The 18,481-nt window shown below is 43.1% G+C and overlaps 1 protein-coding gene across 2 annotated transcripts in view; it reads left to right on the plus strand.

Annotated features, from left to right (window-relative positions):
- Positions 1-18,481, plus strand: part of LOC138665682 (sorbin and SH3 domain-containing protein 1-like) — a 532,199-nt gene that overhangs the window by 338,326 nt on the left and 175,392 nt on the right. For both annotated transcript variants that reach the window (XM_069753392.1, XM_069753393.1), the window contains one exon: positions 4,191-4,267. The gene's annotated coding sequence lies outside the window, so the exon portion shown is untranslated. The remainder of the gene's footprint in view (positions 1-4,190; positions 4,268-18,481) is intronic.

Raw genomic sequence — 18,481 nt, forward strand, 5'->3', positions numbered from 1 at the left:
CGTTTTCCAATAAAGTGTATGATACTTGTTATAGTTTATAGATGGGAAGCATATTGGGTTCCACCAGAAACTCACTGACTATTGTAAGAGCACCACTATCGACAATATTCGGTTGTTCTGTGTTCAATACCATTCATGTACATGTCTGAAGGTCCAGAGCTGTTTTGCAGATTACTACGTATCTAATATACTAGATGGTGGCCCGATTCTAACGCATCGGGTATTCTAGAATATGCATGTCCACGTAGTACATTGCCCAGCCATGTAGTATATTGCCCAGCCATGTAGTATATTGCCCAGCGACGTAGTATACAGCACAGAGCCATGTAGTATATTGCCCAGTCACGTAGTATATTGCACAGCCACTTAGTATATTGGCCAGTCATGTACTATATTGCCCAGCTAAGTAGTATATTGCTGAGTGACGTAGTATATTGCCCCGTCACGTAGTATATTGCCCAGCCATGTAGTATATTGCCCAGTCACGTAGTATATTGCACAGCCCACGTAGTTTATTGCCCAGTCATGTAGTATATTGCCCAGCAACGTAGTATACATCACAGAGCATATTGCCCAGCCACGTAGTATATTGCCCAGTTATGTGGTATATTGCCCAGTGATGTACAGCACAGAGCCACGTAGTATATTGCCCAGCGACGTAGTATATTGCCCAGCGACGTAGTATACAGCACAGAGTATATTGCCCAGTGACGTAATATATTGCCCAGTGACGTAGTATATTGCCCAGTGACGTAGTATATTGCCCAGTCACGTAGTATATTGCCCAGCCACGTAGTATATTGCCCAGTTACGTAGTATATTGCACAGCGACGTAGTATACAGCACAGCCACGTAGTATATTGCCCAGCTACGTAGTATATTGCCCAGCTACGTAGTATATTGCCCAGCCACGTATGTCACAGGTTAAAAAATAAAAAATAAACATACTCACCTTCTGATCCGATGGCCCCTTGTAGTTCTGTCGCCTGTTCGCCAGCTTCCGGTCCCAGGGTGTGATGACGTCGCGGTCACATGACCGTGATGTCATGGCAGGTCCTTCTCGCACAGGCGCGCAGGACCTGTGATGACGTCGCGGTCACATGACCGTGACATCATGGAAGGTCCTTGTCGCATACCATCTTTAGCATCGGAGCGTCGCGAGGAGCGGGAAAGGCGCCGGAGGGTGAGTATATGATGATTTTTTATTTTTTTAAATTATTTTTAACATTAGATGTTTTTACTATTGACGTTGCATAGGCAGCATCAATAGTATAAACTTGGTCACACAGGGTTAATAGCGGCGGTAACGGAGTGAGTTACCAGCGGCATAACACAGTCCGTTACTGCTGGCATTAACCCTGTGTGAGCGGTGACTGCGGGGAGTATGGAGTGGGCGCTGACTGCAGGGGAGTAGGGAGGGACTAATCGGACTGTGGCCGTCGCTGATTGGTCGCGGCAGCCATGACAGGCAGCTGGCGAGACCAATCAGTGACTTGGATTCCATGACAGACAGATGCCGCGACCAATGAATATCTATGACAGACAGACGGAAGTGACCCTTAGACAATGATATAGTAGATTGCTGAGGGTTGTGTGCAGAGGACAATCTTTCTATTTGTTGTAGACCTAAAAAGTTGAAACTTCAAACGTGTTGTAAAGGCAAGTTTTACATCCAATAATCAATCCTACCATGGTTAGTGGAATTCTAGATTAAGTTGTAAAACTTCAGCTCTTATTACTGTTGTCACGTTATCCTCCTGATAAGAATTTTAAGACTCTCGAAAGCGTGACAGTTATTTACAGTAGAGCTATGCAATAAAATCATCAGCTAAATCCAACTTGTGTGTTAGGGAAAACCATATAATTACAATACATGCCTGGGCAAACGACCTAAGTGCTAACCTCTATTTTATGATTAAAAGTGTCTGTCTGCATTTTGCTATCTGAATTTGAGAATGGATTATAATAAGATTCTAAGTGGTTTGTGTCCTGGGACCTCTACCATTTGCAGACCTGCAGATCTTTCACTGAAAATGTGGAGCAGCACGGTGGCTCAGTGGTTAGCATTGCAGCGCTGGGGTCCTGGGTTCAAATCCCACCGAGGACAACATCTGCAAGGAGTTTGTATGGTCTCCCCGTGTCTGTCTCCTCTGTACATACTGATCGGGAATATAGATTGTGAGCCCCAATGGGGACAGCGATGATAATATAAGAAAAGCATAATGAATAAATAAACCTAAATGCAGCCGTACTGAGCTATTAGGTGGAGAAAAGCGAGTCATTAAACAGGACTCTGGTCCAGCAGCCAGATTGGTATTGCCCTGCCTCCTTCCTGAAGGTATTTGCTGCTGCCTTTTTGATAAGCCAGCCTCAAATCAAATCAAAAGAGGTGCGTTGGATGTCTTCTGGTAGGAGACGTTTCTCAGGGCTCCCGTCCATCGCTTATCACTACTACTGGGAATCCTCTTTCTGCACAGGCCTGAGATGGGATGACCCAAATGCCTGTGTGGAGCAGCAAGCAGCCCATTCCCACTGCCTCTTGGGTAAACTATGGGCAGAATGGTGGCTCACGGTTGCTTTGCAGCGCTGGGATCCTGTGTTCAAATCCCACAAAGGACAACATCTGTAAGGAGTTTGCATGTTCTCTCCTTGTTTGCGTGGGTTTCCTTTGGATACTGTTTCCTCACACACTGCTTCCTATACTGATAGGGAATTTAGATTTTGAGCCCCAATGGGGACAGTGATGATTATGTCTGTAAATGGCTGTTAAATACGATGGCACTATATAAGAAATCCATAATACTAATAATAAATAAAAAACTGGGTCCATTATTGGCTGGTGGTGGTCTTATGAAGTCCAGAAAAGTTAAGGAGGTGGTCCTGCATTTGTGTGGCTTTCTCGTTTGGATATTTAGGTAGTTGCTCACTCCATAATTCCTGCAGACTTTGATGGAAAGAACCATACTTTTGTGGGGCCAATGGCCATCACTGTTATATGTGGCTCCCAGGAGATGTCTAAGTCCCAGAGGAGTGCAATGTCTGCTCAGCCAATCACTCATTGAAGAAGAAACTTTTCTCAGCCAGTGATTCGCAAAGTGGACATTTCCTTCTTTTTCCAGTGTACCATCTCAAGGCCAAGTAGACAACAGCAGAGACTGGGTAGGGGATGCATTGAAAGCTGCAGGAGATCGGTGAGCATGAGCATGGCTTGAATAATATTCCTTACTGGCCATTATTTTTATCCACTGGACAACCCTTTTAAAGGGAACCTGTCACCTGAATTTGGCGGGACCGGTTTTCGGTCATATGGGCGGTGTTTTCAGGTGTTTGATTCACCCTTTCCTTACCCGCTGGCTGCATGCTGGCTGCAATATTGGATTGAAGTTAATTCTCTGTCCTCCGTAGTACACGCCTGCGCAAGGCAATCTTGCCTTGTGCACGCGGTATGCTTTGCCCAACTGCGGGCAAAGCCGAAAAGCATTAGTGCGCATGTGCCGGCGCACTATGTCCCAGAACTATTTCGCTGTGTTCCGGGACATAGTGCACTGGCGCATGCGCACTAATGCTTTTCGGCTTTGCCCGCAGTTGGGCAAAGCATACTGCGTGTGCGCAAGGCAAGATTGCCTTGCGCAGGTGTATACTATGGAGGACAGAGAATGAACTTCAATCCAATATTGCAGCCAGCATGCAGCCAGCGGGTAAGGAAAGGGTGAATCAAACACTCGAAAACTCCGCCCATATGACCGAAAACCGGTCCCGCCAAATTCAGGTGACAGGTTCCCTTTAAGCTATCTGTAATAACAGTGTGCAGACCAGATGTCTCGAACTCAATTAGCTAAATCGGCCGCACCTGCACATAGGAAAAAATTGGAGTTGACGTTCTGCATTCTTTGCTGGATCTGATTAAATATTCGGTGGTACAGTTTTCTTCTAGATAGATTTTTTTTATCACTTTTTATTTAATTTTTTTATGCCTGTATAATGAAAAAGTTTTTAAATTATTTTTTTATGGTGTTCTTCATATGGTTATCTGGATAGCAAAGGTGTACTGTTTTTTACATCTTTCTCCTACTTCTTTGGTAATATTAAAAAGTGTGATCTATTACAAGAATAACTTTTCTTTCTGAATTCTCAGGTTTTTATACTCGTATGGTGATTCTAACAATATATTTTTCTCCATCTTGTTCTAGGGTTCGTTGATGTAATGATTGTGTTTTGGGAAAGAAGACTAGAAAGGTTTATGTTGTGTTAAGACTGAAGAAGCACAGTAAGTACAAGGATTGCTAAGTCAAACCCAACACAATATTCCATTTTGTGAAGGAGGGGAAGGCCGACACATGAGCCTGCTGGATGCTGCTAAGTGGCAGACTGCATTCTGCAGGAGCAGGGGTGCCCGCATATTGTGAATAGCGTTGGCACTAGGAGGTCATTTACTTGTTACTATTTTAATGCTACCAGGATATTGACTAATATACATATTAGTCCATAAATCAATAAGGAGAACATATACAGATATGATAGACACAATAGGACCCCCCAAAAGAAATTTTAGACAGGCCACACGAATGTTAAGTTCAAAAACATATCATTTTATTTATATCAAAAGGGATAAAAAGCCTCAAGCTATAATACACAATCCAATCGTGAAAAAAGTACCTCCGATCTAAAAGCAGATCTCATGTAAACATATACTGATACCTATATGTTAATAGCAGTACAATAAATATTATTTGCAGGTCATCATCGGTTTATACTCCCAGACCTTTCTGTCTCTGGATTAAATGCCTGCAAATTCTTCATGGAAAACACAGGGACTGATGCTGATTTTGTGGTGAAACTTACAAAATTCATCCTCACCCGCAATGACTTTGAATTTGACAACAAGATCTATCTACAGAAGACTGGCACAGCAATGGCCCCACAGTATGCAAATCTTTTCATGGCCAAGTTTGAAAGCGACTTTCTGTCTTCATGTCCCTTCAGGCCTCTGGCCTACTACCGCTACATTGATGATATTTTAATCATCTGGACGGAGTCTGAGCCACAGCTAAAGACGTTCCATGAACAGTTTAATCAATTTCATCCTACCATCAACTTAACACTCAACTACTCCTGCACTGAAATTAACTTTTTGGACACCATCATTAAGCTGCAGAACAATAAAATAGAGACATCCCTGTATCGGAAGCCAATCGACAGTCCGACATACCTTAAATGGGACAGTTTCCATCCAAAACACATAAAATACTCTATTGTCTACAGCCAAGTCATCAGATGCAATCGTATATGTTCCAACCCCATGGATAGGGATGAACACCTTGGTCGCCTCAGAAAAACCTTATTGAATCAGGGCTACCATCCAAGAACAATTCAAAACCAAATTACAAGAGCAACTAGAATATCAAGGAATCACCTTCTACATTACAAAGCTAAAGAAGAAAATAACTGAGTGCCTCTAGTAGTCACCTACAATCCAAATCTGGAGGTGCTAAGGGGAGCTGCACGGAAATTACAACCTTTACTACATAAAGATGCCCGACTACAATCCATTTTTCCAGATCCTCCACTACGGTGTTTTAGGCAGCCCCCAAATCTAAGAAGCATCATTGTCAGAAGCTTGCTGTCCTCTCCAACAGCTGCAGGAACCTTTCCTTGCAACCAGAAAAAATGTAAAACCTGTCCATCTATAATGACTACGGACAAGATAAAGATCCCCAATTCACATCAGGACTACAAGATACCAGGTACTTTCAGCTGCGTCACATCTAATGTGGTGTACTTATTGTAATTATATGTACTAAATGTCCAACTGGGGGTCTGTATGTAGGGGAGACAGGGCAGAAACTGAGAACAAGGATGAATTCTCACCACCACACAATAAGAGAAAAAAGAATGGATCTACCTGTGGCAATACATTTTGGTGTCCCTGATCACAGCACCATGGACATGAGATTACTTGTATTAAAGGGTAATTTCAAATCTCAGAGACAAAGGGTCTGGGAATATAAACTGATGAGAACCTTTGACACTCTCAGTGCAGGAATGAATGAGTCGCATGGATTTCTGTCTTTTTTCACCAATTAAGGAATTTGCTCCTCAGACCTTGTGGGGGCATCACAACACAGAACCAGACCTCTATGAGAGGACAATAAAACATTCACACGCCTTATCTATGAACTGTTCCAATATTTATGAACACAACTGTTTATCCCTCACTACCATAATGATAGCTCACGTCAGTTGTCTTATCCATTGCATTATCTTTCTGCTGTGTTGTGTGTAAGTATGTGATTCTTCAGATTTTGTATTAGTCTATTAAAAGTTATCAACCACTAAGGACTCTCAATTCTAAATATTTTTCTGAATCCTCTGTGCACAGATCCTTAAAGGGCTTTTCCCATGAACAAAGGACATTTTAATTAATAGAACTTTGAATAATAATAATTTCCACAATTGGATGTGTTTAAAAAAAAATGTTCCTGTGCTGAGATAATCTTATAAATGTGCCTCTGCTGTGTACTGTGTAATGGCTGTTTCTGACCTTATAGGAACATGGTCTGATCATGCCACAGCTGCTGGGCAGGGGGGGAAGCAAAGGAGTATACGACAGCATCGGATCACAGCTGATTCCTTTTGTGAAGCAAAACATTTCCTGTTTTTAAACAATGTTTTACTTCAAATAAAAAATCAGCTGTGGTCCCGTCCTGTAATGTCTGTCTCATCTTTTGCTTCCTCCCCTGCCCAGAATATCTGGTATGATCAGACCATGTCCCTGTACGGTCAGACAGGGTCATTACACAGTACACAGCAGGGGCACATTTATAAGATTATCTCAGCACAGGAACATTTTATTTAAAGGGAACCTGTCACCCCTTTTTTCAAGATGAGCTAAAAACAGCGTTAAATAGGGGCAGAGCTGTGCTTTACATTAGTGTATTTTGTGAGCCTTTATTCCCCACCTATGCTGCCGAAATACCTTTGTAAAGTCGCCGTTTTGGGCTGTCACTCACGCTGGTCTGGTCAGGTGGGCGTGGTGACAGCGCTGTTTCTCCCCCAGATCTCCGTTGGTGGCGTAGTGGTGTGCGCATGTCCAACTGGCGAATCCACTGTGCAGCTTGAAGAAAAAGAGCGCGATCTGCGCTATTCAGCCGTTTATCGTGGGTGCGGCCATCTTCCTGAGGCCGCGCGTGCGCAGATGGTTCTTCTCGGCTTCCCGGGGCTTCAGGAAAATGGCCGCCGAGATCGCCATCTGCGCACGTGCGGCATCATCTTGAAAAAACAGGGTGACAGGTTCCCTTTGCCTGTTTGTTAGTTGCAGCTGTCGACCAGCTGCGAGACATGCACGTGCGGAGATTTGAACATATTATTTGAGCACGCTGAAGACACTCGGTTAGCACCCGAGCATGCTCGGATAACACCTTATGCCAGCACGTCCGCTCATCATTAGACTCCACTCTTGACTGATGGTAATTGGCCATGTTTATAAATGTAAAGTGGTTACTCAATATTTCTGAAGACCTCTCCCTGTGTGGTCTGTGATATAACTGATATGTGGTATTTTTATACAGTAGTCTAGATCTTCGTTTCATCAGATACTTCCACTAGAGGCTATAATAGTCATGTCAACAGAGACATTAAAATATTTAGGAGACGGTTTGAAGTCTCCAAGATCATATGGCTGCCTCCTTCACTACCGCTTGTCTGCAAGTCACCTGCCAAACATGACAACTTGACGCTATGACATAAATAATATGAGTTTTTCATTTCACCAGCTCAGGATAGCAAGTGAGGTCATTTAATAGTGGAACAACTGTGTAGACTGGAAGATCACTTTCCACATATCATGCTTTAAATTGGTTCCATGCTCTGTTAGTAAATAACCAGATTAAATCTTACCCTTCTTAGTCATAACATAATAATGTATTGTAAGGTGCAATCAATAACGAGCCTTAAACTTTTATACCTAAAGTTCACCAAAAATATTTTGTCCGGATGTCCTGAATCTTTAGAAATGTATTCATTACACATTTGATTATCGGCAGTATTTCTGGAAGTTGGCCCCAACCAATCATAATGTTCTGGCATATCCTAGTGACATGCCAAAATATTATATGATGAGAGCTCCCCTCTTAATTATGATTAAACCTTTATTTTTGCCCTTATGAAGTTTTTCTTTTTTTGTGTTTAGAATCCTCAATTAATTCCTTTCTCCTGGAATTCTGCTCCTTGTATAGTGGACCACCACTTTTGGTGTCTTAGTGATATGGCATGTTGACATGTAACGTTCCTGAAATACAGCACGTTAACACTTATCATCCCAAACATAAAAAAGGGTTGACTGTCTAAAAGGAATAAACATGCCAAGCCTAGGAAGATAAACACAGATTAACCATGGGAAGATAAACAACCGCACGTGCAAACAAGCCATAAACACGCACACATGCTAACCACTGGAAGGAAAGAAACACCGGAAAGTTAGCAGCACAGAAATGTAATGTCAGTAATGGGTAGCTTCACAATCAAATTACTTAGGCAGTGATACAGTGATGAACCCTTCCGAATGTTCCACATTGCTGCATAAATTTGGCTTAAATCTAGATCAGATTTTCACACACGTACTAAAAGTAGATGAAGAGAAGCAAATAATACAAATGAGTTCAAAATGTAAAACTTTTTTTCTTATTGAGGAACATGATCCAACATCACATATCGATGTAGCAAATGTATGCAAACTTTTTCACATAAATATATAAGGTAATTGTTGATAAGTCCTGGAGGAGTTTTAGCCCATTCCTACAAAAGCGCTTTAACTCTGTTATGTGGGTTTAGTCACACATATTGCTCGCTCCAGGTTCTACCACAGCATTGCTATAAGATTAAGGTCAGGGCTTTGACTTGGTTGTTCTAGAACATTAATTTTATTCTTCTTTAACCATTATTTTGTAGAACGACTTGTGTGCTTTGGGTCATTGTCTTGTTGTATGACCCATGCTCCCTTCAGATTCACGTAAAGTTGTCCGGACATTTTTCTTTCGAATTTTATGGTATAACTAAGAATTAATTGTTCTATCAATTATGACAAGACATCCTGGTGCAGATGCAGCAAAATAAGCACAAAACATGATACTAACCACCATTGTCAGTTTTGGTCTCATTGTTCCAATAGACTTTTTGCTTGTCCAGTTCATCTTTAGCAAACTGCAGATGGGCAGCAATGTACTTTTTCGAGAGTTGAGAGCAATGGCTTTTCTCCTTGTAATCCGCCAGGGGCACCATAGTTCTCCAGTGTCCTCTTTATTCTGCACCCATAAACATTAATATCACCTAGTGTGAAAGAGGCCTTTAGTTGCTTAGAGGTTGCCTTGGGTTCCTTTGTGACATTGCGGACTATTATACACCTTGCTCTTGTAGTGATTTTTGTTGTTTGATCACTACTAATGAGGGTAATAATCATCTTGAATTTCCTCTATTTGTATAAAATCAGTTTTACTGTGAATTGGTGGAGTTTCTTTAGAGATTATTTTGTAACCTTTTCCAGCCTGAGGAGCATCAGCATTACATCTGAGGTCACCAGAAACCTCTTTTGTTTGTGCCGTAATACAAATACACATTTTTTTTTTAGAGATCAAACTTTGATGGATCCTTGTTATAAATGTATGTTATAAAGGTCTTCTACTAACACCTGATTGTCATCCCATTGACTGAAAACTCACCTTTAAATTATCTGCCAATTCTAAGGCCTCGTTCAGACAAGAGTTTTTCTTGTATGAGTGCTTTTCATGGATAGCACTTGTTCTTATGATTGTCTATTGAGCTGGCTACATATTCAGTGCAAGTCTATGGGTTCATGAAAAAGTCAAACCTCACTCGTATGACATCAGAGTGCTGCCCGATTTTCATGAACTGTCAGAAGAAACTGGTGGAGAAAGTTTTTCTCATACAAGGAGAGGAAAAAAAACTAACAAGCAAATCCTATGGCTAGTTTGGCAGAAAAAAAAGAGTTATGACTCTTGGAAGAAGTGGAGGATAAAATGAAAGCACAAAAAGGAAAAATTGCCTGCTTGCTAATTGCACGCACACCTGAGTTTTTAGATGTTGAGTGGTACTAGGCTTTCATCATTTAATCTGTCATTTTTACAACTATGGTTTTCAGATGATACTAGTTGAAGGTCCTTTGATTTTACTGCAGCTATAACTACGTAATTTTACTTTTCATTTATTTGTACTAGCATTAATCATTGAAGGTTCTCCGCTGTTGGCAATTGTGACTTGTTTATTTTATTAAACCCTGTTCCCAACTACTGACCTCTGCCAAACCAAATTCCAAGAATGTCCGCCTCCCTAGAAAATAAATTCCTACTTCAATGGTAACCTCGAGACCTATGTAGCAATTTTCCTTAAATCCCTCCAGCCACAGAATCGTTTTTTAGACCTCCTATGGTCTCTGGCATATTTTGAAAGGAGATATACTCCATCCCGCACAATGCTATTTTATCTGATAGAGACCCTTATGTCTCCAACAGGATATAGGAACATTATTATGTTATTAATAGTAAACAGGAGAGCAAAAAAATCTTAGAAAAGGAAACTTTTCAGGGACCTATATATTAAGGGTTATTATTGAGCACAGGACCACCCACAGTCAGTGACACAATGTTTTCTTAGCCCCAGAAGTGTTGGTGTAATGGAAGCTGTAGGCGGCAGGGCACCTTTCGTGGGTCGAATGCTATGTGCCAGTTACCCCCCTGTCTGCCAGTGTTATCGCCTTCATACTGATATCCTGCCTTCCAATAATAAAGTGGAGTCCAATGTATGTTTGCTTATTCCCACAAGATGCGTATTCACGAGTTAACACAATTGTATAGGTGCCTGGAAGAACATGACATTAAACCAGTTTATTGTGAAAATCTGTTGTAGTTAGAACGTAAAAGTTGTTAAAGAAGAGGTTTTGTGCCTGCCAGGAGAATCAGAATGAGGCCGGGGCTACACATGTGACCGCAATCTCTGAGGAGTTGAGCGAAATAAATCAGCGCAACGTGTCTGCGACTTACTGCGTTAGCGCTCTGTAAGTAAAAAGGCCAAGTTATAGATACGTTTCGTGTTGTGTGGGACGTGTATTGAAGTCAATGGCAAATGTGTCATATGCGACTTGCGGCCAGAAACAGAAAATCCATTTGGAAAAATTTTCAAATTTGTATCGCAGGCGCAACATAGGGAATAATTTCATCCAATTTTGCAATCTGTTGCTGCGATTTCAGTGTCGTGCTACACATGTTGCCTTCTAGTCCGAGCCTACCTGTAATCATTCGTAATCAATAAGGTGCAGAGCAAAATGGGTGTCCCCCAATATGTTGTTGGGTTTTGCCACACAGGCCATATGGATTCCCCCTCTCTCCCCTTCCATGACTATTAGGCCAGTTCCCCACCATGCTTGCTTAAAATGCTGTATGGTTAGAGAAGGGAGTTGTGTTTGTAATCATTGAGTAACAAAGTGAAGGCTTGAACCAGAATCGGGCTTGTTCTGTCCAGGAGCCCTACAGCAGCTACATGGGGTGCCTCTAAGGTACATAATGGAGAAATTCACAAGAGACTGAGGATGGAAGTAATCGAAATTGCCATTTTGTACTCCAGTTTTGATCCAGAGTCCACTGGCGTAAGATCTACCAACTTTATTAACAATCTTGCGCTTCTTAATGTATTTGGTGCACCTTTCGGCTGCCCATTCACTAGTATAGAAAATGTGCTCCATTCATGTACTAGAGTGCATTTCTACTGCAATGCCCGCCACTCTTGTAACGTAAATTTATAGTGACTCAATCATTCTATGCTAGGCCAAGTCTCCTTCCACTATGCCTCACATTCTAACGCTAAATGTTGCAAAATTTTTATGCAGCTGCTTCAGACCTCTGGTTGTCATGCCGACCCATCCGTTACCCATGATCATTTGAAGGGGTCCCCGATGGGCGTAATTAGTGACCCGCTTCCAGTAACCTTGAGTTAAATACCGCTGTCAGAAATTGACAACGGCATTTAGCTAGTTAATATCCATGGGTGGATCATGATTCCACCCGCGGCTGTTACTGGCACATGTCAGCTGTATATCAGCTGACATGTGCCCGGAAAGGTGCAGACTCAGCGCCGGAGCCTGCACCAAACAGGGGAAGTCCGACTATTACGTCCGATATCGGAAAGGGGTTAAAGTGTAACTATTTATTTTATAGATAAATAATACACATAAAATATATTACAAATTAATCTCAATTCAGGGGTAAAATCTGTAAAATCATTTTCAGCAAATACAGACTTTCCAATTATAGAGAAATGAGATGACAGTTGGTGCCCATAAAATTCTATGAAGGGAGGAGGAGCTAGAGGCAGACGCAGACATTCTGCTGCAAGTTCTCCTGACATGACGATGAGGCCATGGTCACACTTGCGAGTGCAATGTGAGAAACTCGCCTCAATACCCGTCACCGCACTCGGGTCTGGACTGTGCGGCTGCGTGTATTTCTATGCAGCTGAACGCTCCGGTCCCGAGTGCCGACGGCAGTGCCGGGTATTGATGCGAGTTTCTCGCATTGCACTCACAAGTGTGACGCCGGCCTTACACTTATTATCAATTCAGGAGAACTTGCAGCAGAATGTCGGTGTCTGATAAAGCGTTGCAAAACCAACGCAAAAAGTGAACATAAAGCACCACAATTTAAAAGTGACATTGCTGCTGTGCACATGTTTATTCTTGTCTTTTCAGAAGGACCAGTGAGCAAACTCTTGCATTTTTCATGGTTTTTCTCCATTTGCTATAATTTTGAAATCTGAAAAATGTTAACAAACTCTGTGGTTTGTGTTCACGTGCGGCTTAGACAGAGAATATCTTTATTAGAAAGTTGTGTTAATGTCTTGGTATGAGCAGAATTTCCAGTCTTGTGTGGCATCTCTGTTCACCTTTGGTATAATCAGCCGCTTATGCGCTCGCTCTGTTTTTCTTGCATTTTAGCTTCATTAGGACATCAGAGTAATTGCAGCTGTGCAAACATGTCGTTTCCTGGCTGTAAATGTAAAGTATATATCATTTCTAGAAATAGCTTATAATTACCTTTTATGTAAGGACGGCATGCAATGGAAGGACTATTTTGGGCGCTCATTATAGTTTTCAGTTATTATGGGACAAGGAACTGCTCAGAATTTGTCCATAATCTGTGTCCAAAGATTCATTTTAGGGTACATTTTTGTGATTGCAGAAATTCCTACAAATAAAAATCGGTTTAATTTATCTTGGTGGGTTTATTTTCATGGTATGCACATGGATTTCCGCAGATCCTATTTATACATGGAAGGAACAGTTGCAGAAATCTACTGCATGTGAATTCATTCTTAATAATTTCACTGTTGAGCCATGATACCCAAATGACTGCCATCATGGGCGTAATCTGTAACCCCTTATGAGAGACAAATTCATGTGGCAGAATTGCCTTCCCCAGGATGATGACTGATACTCGGAGTACTCCTGCACATGGAATTCTTTGTCCGAACATTAAAAAAAAGTATGTGTCTTTTTAATCTGTCTATGATGTATTACATGGGTCTAAACCTGTGCCTAAAATGATTATCCAGTAGTGTCTTAACCCCTTTGCGACCTTTGCCTTACTAGTACTGCGCAGGTCGCTTCCCTCCCCTTGATGTGGGCTACGGCGCTGAGTCCACATCTTTCCCAGCACATATCAGCTGTTTTGAACAGCTGACATGTGTCCAGAACAGCCGCGGGTGGAATCAAAATCCACCTGCGGCTATTAACTCTGACAGCAGCATTTAACTCGCACTTCCTCCATCAGGCTGGAAATCAGCTCATCGGTGATCCCCGTCACGTGATCGCGGATCACGGGTGGGTTGGCATGACAACCAGAGGTCTCCTAGAGACCTCTATGGTTGTCAGTGCTGGATTGCTATGAACGCCACCCGGTGGTCAGCGCTCATAGCAAGTCAGCAATTCTGCTACATACAGTACAGGTGATCTGATAATTGCCTGTATGTAACAGAGCCGATCGGGTTATGGCAGCTTCTAGTCTCCCATGGAAACTATTCAAGTATGCCAAAAGTAAAACAAAAGTGTTTTTACAAATATAAAAAAATAGAAAAAATATAAAAGTTCAAATCACCCCCCTTTCACCCCATTCACAATAAAACAATTAAAAAAAAAAATCAAACCTACACATATTTGCTATCGCTGCGTTCAGAATCACCCGATCTATCAATAAAAAAGAAAGGATTAACCTGATCGCTAAACAGCGTAGCCAGAAATAATGTCAAAACGCCAGAATTAAGTTTTTTTTGGTCGCCGCAACAAAGTTAAAGATGACGCATTTCCTTTGTATTTTAGGGGGGGGAGGAGTTTTTTTTTTTTTTATCTATTGCATTTTAAAAATTACAAAAAGGAAAACAAAAATTTTTGGCAACCTTGGAAATTTGTGTGCTCATGTAACTTTAACCAAGATTTCAGATCTTATTTACCTGTTAGGGTTATGGCTTGTTCACCATCATTACTAGGAAAGCCCAGGCGACGCAATTTTCACACCTTTATAAGAATCCAGTCTTCTCTAACCTTGTGCCAAATAACAGCAGCCATGGTTTCTTCTAAGCAGCTGCATAGCACTCTGAAAATGAAAATGGTGGAGGCCCACAAAGCAGGAGAAGGCTATAAGAAGATGGCAAGCATTTTCAAGTTGGAATTTCCCCAGTTTGAAATGTAATTTAATAAAATTGCAGTTAAAGGGAACCTGTCACCCCAAAAATCGTATATGAGCTAAGGCCACCAGCATCAGGGTCTTATGTACAGCATTCTGTAATGCTGTAGATAAGCCCCCGATGTATCCTGAAAGATAAGAAAAACAGGTTGTATTATACTCACCCAGGGGCGGTCTCACTGCGGTCTGGTCCGATTGGCGTCGCTGTCCGGGTCCGGCGTCTCCTATCTTCATATGATGACGTCCTCTTCTTGTCTACCTGCCGCGGCTCCAGCGTAGGCGTACTTTGTCTGCCCTTTTGAGGGCAGAGCAAAGTACTGCAGCGCGCAGGCGCTGGGCCTCTCTGACCTTTCCCTGCACCGTCGCGCTGCAGTACTTTGCTCTGCCCTCAACAGTACAGACAAAGTACGCCTGTGCCGGAGTCGCTTCAGGAAGACAAGAAGAGGACGTCATCATATGAAGATAGGAGACGCCGGACCGCGGCGCCAATCGGACCTGACCGCAGCGGGACCGCCCCTGGGTGAGTATAATATAACCTGTTTTTCTTACCTTTCAGGATACATCGGGGGCTTATCTAATGCATTACAGAATGCTGTAGATAAGACCCTGATGCCGGTGGCCTTAGCTCATATACGATTTTTGGGGTGACAGATTCTCTTTAACAAGAACAGTGGAGATTAAGATAATGTCTGGAAGACCAAGCAAAATTTCAGTGAGAGCTGCTCGTAGGATTGCTAGAGAGGCAAATTAGAACCACTGCTTGTCTGCAAAAGACCCTCAGAAAGCTTTAGCACACTATGGAGTTGTGGTACATTGTCTTAATGCTCAGAGATACCTGCACAAATATGGCCTTCATGGAAGAGTCATCAGAAGAAAACCTCTCCTGCATCTTCACCATAAAATTCAGCGTCAGAAGTATGCAAAAAAACATCTAAACAAGCCTGATGCATTTTGGAAAAAAGTCTTGTGAACTGATTAGGTTACAAAAGAACCCTTTAGCCACAATGATCAAGGGTATAAGTGGAGAAAAAAGAGCTCAGAATTTCGGTAAAAGAACATCTCACTAACCGCTAAGTATGGGGGTGGATCAATCATGTTTTGGCATGGGGAACATTTCACGGGCAGAGGGAAAAATGGAGTCAATGGAATTTCAACAAATTCTTGATGCAAAAATCACACCATCTGTAAAAAAAAAAAAGAACGATTGTACTCGTTGCTCGGGTGGTCTCCGAGTATTTGTAACTGCTCGGAGATTTAGTTTTCATCGTGGCAGCTGAATGATTTACAGCTACTAGACAGCTTGATTACATGTGGGGATTCCCTAGCAACCAGGCAACCCTCACATGTACTCAGGCTGGGTAGTAGCTGTAAATCATTCAGCTGAGGTGATGAAAACTAAATCTCCGAACACTAACAAATACTCGGAGATCACCCGAGCAACGAGTACACTCGCTCATCACTAATAATGATCCTACACACACATCAAAATTCACAATAGACTACTTCAAAAGGCGCAAGCTGAAGGTTTTACAATGGCCCTCACAGTCCCCTGATCTGAACATCATTGAAAGTCTGTGGCTCGACCTCAAAATAGCAGTGCATGCAAGGAGACACAGGAATCTCACAGAACTGAAAGAATTTTTCCAGGAAGGAAGAATAGATGAAAATCCCTCAAACAAGAATTGAAAAACTCTTGGCTGGATACAAAAAGTGTTTACAAGCTGTGATACTTGCAAAAGTGGTTGCTACTAGGTATTAACCACACAGGGTGCTCAAAGTTTTGCATTAGCCCATTTTCCTTTTTGTAATTTTTACATACGGTATATATTTTGCCTAAAATACAAAGGAAATGTGTTGTCTTTAGCTTTATCCATTTTAGAGATAATTTCATCTTCAACTTGCTTAACCCCTTCCCGACCCATGACGCCACGTAGGCGTCATGAAAGTCGGTGCCAATCCGACCCATGACGCCTATGCGGCGTCATGGAAAGATCGCGTCCCTGCAGATCGGGTGAAAGGGTTAACTCCCATTTCACCCGATCTGCAGGGACAGGGGGAGTGGTAGTTTAGCCCAGGGGGGGTGGCTTCACCCCCTCGTGGCTACGATCGCTCTGATTGGCTGTTGAAAGTGAAACTGCCAATCAGAGCGATTTGTAATATTTCACCTATTATAATGGGCGAAATATTACAATCCAGCCATGGCCGATGCTGAAATATCATCGGCCATGGCTGGAAATACTAATGTGCCCCCACCCCACCCCACCGATCGCCCCCGCAGCCCCCCGATCTGGCCGGTACACTACTCCGGCTCCCCTCCGTCCAGTGCTCCGCACCCCCCCGTGCTCTTGTCCGCTCCCCCCGTGCTCCAATCACCCTCCCGTGCTCCAATCACCCCCCCTGCACTCCGATCCACCCCCCCGGTGCTCCGTTCCACCCCCCCGTGCTCCATTCCAGCCCCCCCGTGCTCCATTCCAGCCCCCCGTGCTCCGTTCCACTCCTCCCGCGCTCCGATTCCCCCCCGTGCTCCGATCCCCCCCCGTGCTCCAATCCCCCCCCCCGTGGTCCACCCCCACCCCATCATACTTACCGATCCAGCCGGGGTCCCGTCCGTCTTCTCCCTGGGCGCCGCCATCTTCCAAAATGGCGGGCGCATGTACAGTGCGCCCGCCGAATCTGCCGGCCGGCAGATTCGTTCCAAAGTGCATTTTGATCACTGAGATAGATTATATCTCAGTGATCAAAATAAAAAAAATAATAAATGACCCCCCCCCCCTTTGTCACCCCCATAGGTAGGGACAATAAAAAAATAAAGACATTTTTTTTTTCCACTAATGTTAGAATAGGGTTAGGGTTAGGGGTAGGGTTAGGGTTAGGGCTAGGGGTAGGGGTAGGGTTAGGGGTAGGGTTAGGGCTAGGGGTAGGGTTAGGGTTAGGGCTAGGGTTAGGGTTTCGGTATGTGCACATGTATTCTGGTCCTCTGCGGATTTTTCCGCTGCGGATTTAATAAATCCGCAGTGCTAAACCGCTGCGGATTTATGGCGGATTTACCGCGTTTTTTTCTGCGCATTTCACTGCGGTTTTACAACTGCGATTTTCTATTGGAGCAGTTGTAAAACCGCTGCGGAATCCGCACAAAAGAAGTGACATGCTGCGGAATGTAAACCGCTGCGTTTCCGTGCAGTTTTTCCGCAGCATGTGTACAGCGATTTTTGTTTCCCATAGGTTTACATTGAACTGTAAACTCATGGGAAACTGCTGCGGATCCGCAGCGTTTTCCGCAGCGTGTGCACATACCTTTAGAATTAGGCTATGTGCACACGGTGCGGATTTGGCTGCGGATTCGCAGCAGTGTTCCATCAGGTTTACAGTACCATGTAAACATATGAAAAACCAAATCCGCTGTGCCCATGGTGCGGAAAATACCGCGCGGAAACGCTGCGTTGTATTTTCCGCAGCATGTCAATTCTTTGTGCGGATTCCGCAGCGTTTTACACCTGTTCCTCAATAGGAATCCGCAGGTGAAATCCGCACAAAAAACACTGGAAATCCGCGGAAAATCCGCAGGTAAAACGCAGTGCCTTTTACCCGCGGATTTTTCAAAAATGGTGCGGAAATATCTCACACGAATCCGCAACGTGGGCACATAGCCTTAGGGTTAGGGTTGGAATTAGGGTTGTGGTTAGGGTTAGGGGTGTGTTGGGGTTAGGGTTGTGGTTAGGGGTGTGTTGCGGTTAGGGTTG

The sequence above is a fragment of the Ranitomeya imitator genome, chromosome 2, assembly GCF_032444005.1.
Source record: "Ranitomeya imitator isolate aRanImi1 chromosome 2, aRanImi1.pri, whole genome shotgun sequence".
In the NCBI taxonomy this organism is placed as follows: Eukaryota; Metazoa; Chordata; class Amphibia; order Anura; family Dendrobatidae; genus Ranitomeya; species Ranitomeya imitator.